The following is a 7461-nucleotide window of genomic DNA, read 5'->3' on the forward strand; positions in this document are numbered from 1 at the left end:
TTCTTCATCTAATATTTTATTTGAATTGTATTTATCTAAAACATTAATATTATTAGTTGACTTATAAATACTTAGGTTAGATAATCTCTCTTCAATCTTACTAATTAAAGGAGTTGTTTTTTTTAGGTAAATTAAGAGATTTTTGACAATATATGGGAATACTTGAAGTATCAATATGTGGGTAGCTATATCAAAGGGAAATTTTGTTTCCTTTTTATTTATAGATAATGTTCCTAATTTTGATGTAATGTCTTCAATACCAGGAGATTTTTTGGACTTAATTGCGTAGATAACATTTCTAATCTTTATACCAACGACAAGCATCAAGTGCAAGACACCTAAGATTAGTAAGAACTAGTACTTGGTTTGTTGACATTTCTTCCTTTGAATTTCCAATAAAATGCATAGCAATCATATTAATAAGCATTGAGCTTCCATCTAAGGCTTGTTATTCATTTTCTATTTTTGAGCGTGAGGCTTTTGTATAGGATTCTAAATTTTTGCTCTATAATATTTTCTTCTGAAAAGAACTTGCTTTGCTACGGTGATACATGTGACTATTTATAGTACATAAGTTTTGGAGTTATTTGAAACACTTCTGATTTGTATTGCCGTTTGGAATAGAAAAGTGCATTCATACTAGTACTACTAATAGTGTTAAAAATACAAATGGGTTCTTATTTCGTCTTTTAGTGTTTTCGGTTTTTAGCTAATTTGATATACTTATGCACGCATTTGCTACGTAAACTTGTTAGTACTTACAATTCATGGTTCATGCTATTATATTTTATTAGGATAGTTTATGTTTTGTTTATTTAAAAGGAATTCTATTATCTTTATATGTATTGCATTTAGTTCAACTATCTAGTGTTACTACTTTTCACTAAAAGTTACCTACATTATATAGTATATAATTCGTGGGTTTAGTAATTAAGAAATTGCACTAAGTGTTGGTCAGACGTTGGTCAACCCTTGTGAAATATGTTGGTCAGTCGTTAAGAGGAGAAAAGGTGGTCTCGATTAGGATGATCTCACTGGTCCCATTTATATGCATCTACTTAACTGCTTTATACACTAAATTTTATTATTTATATTATCATGGCTACATTTTGTAGAAAATTATTTTCACATGATAGTGATAATGCAAACATAATACATAGTAAGAAAATATATTTTCCAATTAATTATTAAAACTGGACTATACCTAAAAAATATGTAGACATTATCTCTTTTCCTTCTATTAATGTTATCACAAAAAATAATAATGAGAAAGAATTTTTATTTGAACTTATAGACAAAATTAACGACACATATATAAAAAAGGAATACCTTTTAAAGCTAAAAGATATTGTTTGCAAAGAAGAAAATCCTACTAGAACTGAGTCGGTTACTTTATCAAAAATATTTGATCGATATCCAACTCCTAATATATTCAAACAAATTACAACTAAAGATTTACAAACTGAAGTTAGTACTCTTAAAACCCAAGTAAAAGAGATCAAAGAGCAATTGTTAGAATTCAAAACTAAAGAATTAGATCTTCAAACCAGAATAGCTTTGTTAGAGTCAAATAGTAGTCAAAAGACTCAACCTTCTACTTCAAATTCACCTCCTATTCAAATTTTATCCCAAGATCCTAAAGACGGTCAAATAAATATTATAGATAGAATAAATTTTCAAAAATGGTATATTCTCATTTCGTTTAAAGTAGGTAATGACTTTCACTTAAATACTATAGCATTATTAGATAGTGGAGATGATCAAAATTGTATAAGGGAAGGACTAATTCCTAGCATCTTCTACGAAAAAACAACAGAAAAATTACATAGTACTAATGGTGCACCTTCAAAAATAATATAAACTTCCAAATGCATATACTTGTAATCAAGGTTTTTATTTTAAGAATACATTCATTTTAATGAAATATATAAATAATGAAATAATACTTGGTACTCCTTTTTTATTACTCAAATTTATACTTTTTCAGTTGATCGTACCGGTGTTCATACTAATATTATGGGAAAGAAAATATCTTTTCAATTTCTTTCCCTAGTATACCCAGTGGTGGAGCCAAGATTTCAAAATCGAGGGGTCACAAAAAGAGACAAAGGATATTCAATATTGAAAAATTTACAGCGCAGAAATACATTGTCTAATATTCATTGTCATACATTCCAAACTAAGAAAAAATTACATAAACAAAAATAAATAATTACAAGTGCATTCGACGAGTCTCATTTTTTGGAAGTGATCAATAATATCATCATCGAAAACTTGAAGAAACACTTCTTTCTCAAGAAAAGTAACCAAACAATCATTCAAAAATTGATCACCCATGCTATTTCGCAACTTAATTTTTATATAAGTTATTTCCGAAAACACTCTTTCCACACTTGCCGTAGCAATCGGAAGAATCAACATCAACTTGATGAGCAGAAATTCAAGTGAATAAGCTTCATTCTTATTATATTTGTTTCAACAAACTTCATTGTGAGGGAAGAAAGATCATTGATATCTTGGAATTCACCATTATCATCTCGCATATCTTCCATGAATATATCAAGTTGACAATCAAGAGTATCTAAGTCATTAGTTGTAAATTCGGAAGGATAAAGAGTGACAAGTTCAAGTACCTTTTTTCTTGTTGAAAGAAGAGAATCCATCTTTGGGACATAAGCAAGCCATGCATTCAAGCAACTCCATATTAACCTCATCAAAACGGTTGTTAAGTTCTTGAAGTTATAGATCAATTATTCCTATGAACACTTCCATCCGAAAATGATGAAGATATGTCGCTTCTTTAACAAAACGTCTTGATCTTCCTTGAGGAATGTAATTATCCTCCATGTTGGGAACAACAATGGCATGTTTATTGCAAAATGAGACAACCTTACTCAAATGAATCTCCCACCCACCATCCCTCAATTTTTGAATTCCTTTTTAGTTAAAGAAACAAGTCTCATGGCATTAACAATGTCTTGATCTTTTCTTTGTAAAGCATTACACAAGTCATTAGTGTACCCAAATATTGTAGACATTAATTGTGCCATAAAAACAAAATCAAACGATTCTAGTAAGAGCACAACACCTTGAGCTTTTGCCTTATCATCCGCATTTGAACCATATTTTCCAATCATCACAGCTACATCAACAAATGTAGGAAACAAGTTCATGACATTTTGTAGAGTTTTGTAGTGAGAACCCAAACGAGTGTCATCGGGTCTTTTCAAACCAAATTCTTGATTTAACCCTGATCCCATTTCAAGTTCACCTATTTCATCGAGCAACATTTTGAGCTTGGATGTCTCGAATCATTTCTCTTCTTTTACAAGAATTTCCAACTACATTCAACAAGGTTCCAAGTGTATAAAAAAGCCAACCACACTCATTATTCTTTTTAGCAACGGTAACAAGAGTTAATTGAAGTTGATGAGCAAAACAATAAACATAGTATGCATTTGGAGTATCATCCATAATCAAAGTCTTGAGGCCATTTATCTCACCTTACATGTTACTAGCCCCATCATAACCCTGCCCTCGAATCTTAGAAGGACTTAATGAATGATCAACAAACAAAGATATAATTAAACTTCTAAGAGATAATGGTATCCCCAACATGAACAAGTCCAAGAAACCGCTCTACTACCTTTCCCGTTTTCTTTTCAACATAACGCAAACAAAGAGCTAATTGTTCCTTTTGGGATACATCACTAGATTCATCGGCCAAGATAGCAAAGTATTCATCACCAATTTCCTCTATAATCCGCTTAGTTGTTTCTTTGGCACAACAATTTATGATATCTTTTTGAATCATGGGAGATGTCAATTGACAATTTCCGAGAGCATTTTCATTATGCGACTTTAACCATTTCAAAAGCTCAATGAAATTTCCCTGTTAAGAGATTCTTCATCTTCTTTATGTCCACGAAATGCCAATCCTTGCCGCAATAGATAAGACAAACAAGAAACCGAAGCTCTCAAGCGAGTTTCATACTCACTTTTAATCACATCACTTACATCATCAAAAGTTTCAATGATTGATTTTTTTTCTTCTTATCTTCAAATTCATATATTTCTCATAAGCAAGATTGTGAGCACTTTTTATACCTCCAATATGTGTCTTAAACCTTTCCGATTTATTCCATGACCTAAATCCTCCATCTACAAATGCATCTCCTCCCACATTGACTTCAATATCATTCTTAAACAAGTAACAAACAAAACAAAATGCCGCATCTTTCTCGATACTATATTCAAGCCAATCCCATTTATCAAACCAAGAAGCAACAAATCGACGCGGACGCGGCCCACCAAGATCTCTTTGAGGGAAGTTATGAGTTTTTGGTTGACAAGGTTTTTTAAGGATATATGCCCTCCTAATCGCATTACGTTGATTTGAAGGATAATCCATTATGTTATTCTTTTTCCCGGGTCATGAGGAAGAAGTTCAACATCATAAACCAACTCCTCATTCTCTAATGGCACACTATCCGTATTTGAACCACCCACAAATTCATATCATTTTTGTTAATTTGAGGAGAATCATAAGATGGAGATGCACTAGCATTTGATGGAGTACCACTATCTACCGGTGGCGTTGAAGAACATGAATTATCTTGAGATTTCATTTTCTTGAATATAAATTGTCGAAGATCGGGTTGTTTCCCATTGCCTTTATGATTTTTTTGATCTATAGGTGTATCACTCATCGTTTCATATATTCATTATTTAGTACAAATTAATACATATGAAGTTATGAACTAACTATTAAACTATATGAAAATCAATCGATAAATTACCATCGTAAGAACTAAATCATCATAGAATATTATAAATTAATTAACACTACCTAATTAATACAAATTCACATTTTATAAATTCAACATTCATAAAAAAAATAAACAACAAACTAACTAATAAACTAAATGCATCAATCACTTATCACACCTTACAAATTCAAAAATTCACACATGACACATATATGCAAATATTACAATTAATATCAACCAAATAAGATTTTAAATATACAATTTAGGAATTAGGAAATAAATAATGTAAAAGAATTAAAATTTAAATTCTGTAAATGTAAATAAAATAATACCTGCTGGTGTGCTGGGCGATGGCTGCCTGCGGGCTGGTCGGAGGAGGCGAGGAGCGGTGCTGCGGTGCCTGAATGTTGACTGGGCAGCCGACAGTGAGAGTGTGAGAAGACAGTCAGTGGGCTTAATTTTTTTTAGCATGAGAAATTGAGAATTGAGTAATTGACTGTATTGGGAAAGGAATGAAAGAGAAACTAATAGTTTTCAAAATTAAATGATTTTTAATTTTTAATTTAATTTGAAATCTGATAAGAATTAGGAGTTGGGAAGTTTGGGACCACTATAATTAATAAATATATGCAAGTGGGCCAAAAAGCAGAAACTGACATTAATAGTGCATCGTGCGCTTCCCTAGTTTAATTTTTTTTTACCAAAAAGATTTTGTAACATTACAATCTTCATCTATTTTTCAACAAGTAAATACAATAACTAATAGGGAATCTCAAATTTCTCTTTTAAAACAAGAAATATCATACTTAAAATAGAAGAAAGATTAAAAAACCCTTATATTCAAAAGAAAATATGTGATTTAGAACAAAAGTTTAAAGAAGAAATGTGCAGATATTCCTAATGCTTTTTGGAAAAAGAAAAAACATATGGTTTCATTCCCATATGAAAAAGAATTTTCAGAAAAAGCTATTCCTACTAAGACAAGACCTATTCAAATGCATCAAGAAATGTAGACTTTTGTAAAAAAAAAAAAATTCAAACCTTATTAGATAATAAGTTAATTAGACCATCTAAATCTCCTTGGAGTTGTGCTACTTTTTATGTTATGAATCAAGCGGAAAAAGGAAGAGGGGTTCCTAGATTAGTAATTAATTATGATCTCATAAAGTTCCATCACGCCTCCTCTCTCCTTCTTTTTCTCTCTTCTCTCTCCTCTCCCACAAAACCCTAATTTTCAACCTAAGGTCTACCACCATCCTTTTGGGTGGTGGTAAGCCCCTTTTCTCCTTTTGTTACTAGTCTTTTATGTTTATATTTCTAATAAACTTCAATCTCTCTCTGATATTGGGTTATGTCTACCCATATATTGGGTTTTATCTCTCTCCATGTGAGAGTTTAGAGAATTTGTTATTGGGTTATTGTGTTATTCAAGATGTTGATCTATTTGTTGATCGAAATTTGTGCGGAGTTGCAATAGATGTCAAGACTTCGTTTACAATCACTTGACTTGAATCCGGTTCTACTTCAAAACTACAAAAGATCGACAGAAAACCCCTTACATAAGGCTGTATCAAACATCGATGTGAAAGACGAGGGTTTTCAGAAGTATTAGATCTACTCAACGATCATGGTTTTGTTATATTAGAATTGTATTTATTTCATTGTGATATGTGTTTGTTTAGTTTTGACTTCTATTGAAGATGTCGTATGACTTTGAATCAATGAAAATGTTAGTTTCAAAGAAAAAGTCTTACAATGGATTAGATATCCAATCCCTAATAAAAAATATTTATTGAGTCGTCTTTATAATGCAAAAATCTTCTCAAAATTTGATATGAAAAGTGAATTTTGGCAAATTCAAATATATGAAAAGGATAGATACAAAACTGCCTTTAATGTTCCTTTTAGACATTATGAGTGGAGTGTAATGCCCTTTGGCTTAAAAAATGCTCCATATAAATTTCAAAATATTATGAACGATATTTTTAATCCAAAATATTATAGTCTATGATGTCCTAATATTTTCAGATACCTTAGATCAATATTTCAAACACCTTAATATTTCCTTACATGTTACTAAGAAAAATGTTTTAGTTGTCTCTTTTCCCAAGATGCTACTATTTCAAACTAAAATACGATTTTTAGGACATGATATTTTCCAAGGTACTATAAAATCTATTAATAGAGCCATAGAATTTTTGCTGACAAATTTTCAGATGACATTAAAGACAAAAATCAATTACAAAGATTTTTAGGATGCCTTAATTATATTTCAGATTTTTTCCCCTAATTTAAGACAATATTGTTCATGTCTTTACCAAAGATTACGGAAAAATCCTCCAGCTTGGTCACGAAAACATACACATATAATATAAACGTTAGAAGAAAAAGTTAAGTCCCTTACATGTTTAGGTCTCCCAAACCTCAATGCATTCATGATAGTAGAAACAGATGCATCCGACATGGGTTATGGAGGCATTGTTAAACAAAAATTTTCTGAAAATAAAAGCGAGCAAATAATTTGATTTCATTCAGGTCTATGGTTAGGTTTTCAAAAAAAATTATTCGACTTTTAAAAAGGAAATTTTATCTATCGTTCTTTGTTTTTCAAAATTTCAAGATGATCTCTATAATAAAACATTTTTACTAAGAATAGATTGTAAATCTGCAAAAGAAATATTACAAAAGGATG

Source organism: Beta vulgaris, chromosome 8 (assembly GCF_026745355.1).
Source record: "Beta vulgaris subsp. vulgaris cultivar EL10 chromosome 8, EL10.2, whole genome shotgun sequence".
In the NCBI taxonomy this organism is placed as follows: Eukaryota; Viridiplantae; Streptophyta; class Magnoliopsida; order Caryophyllales; family Amaranthaceae; genus Beta; species Beta vulgaris.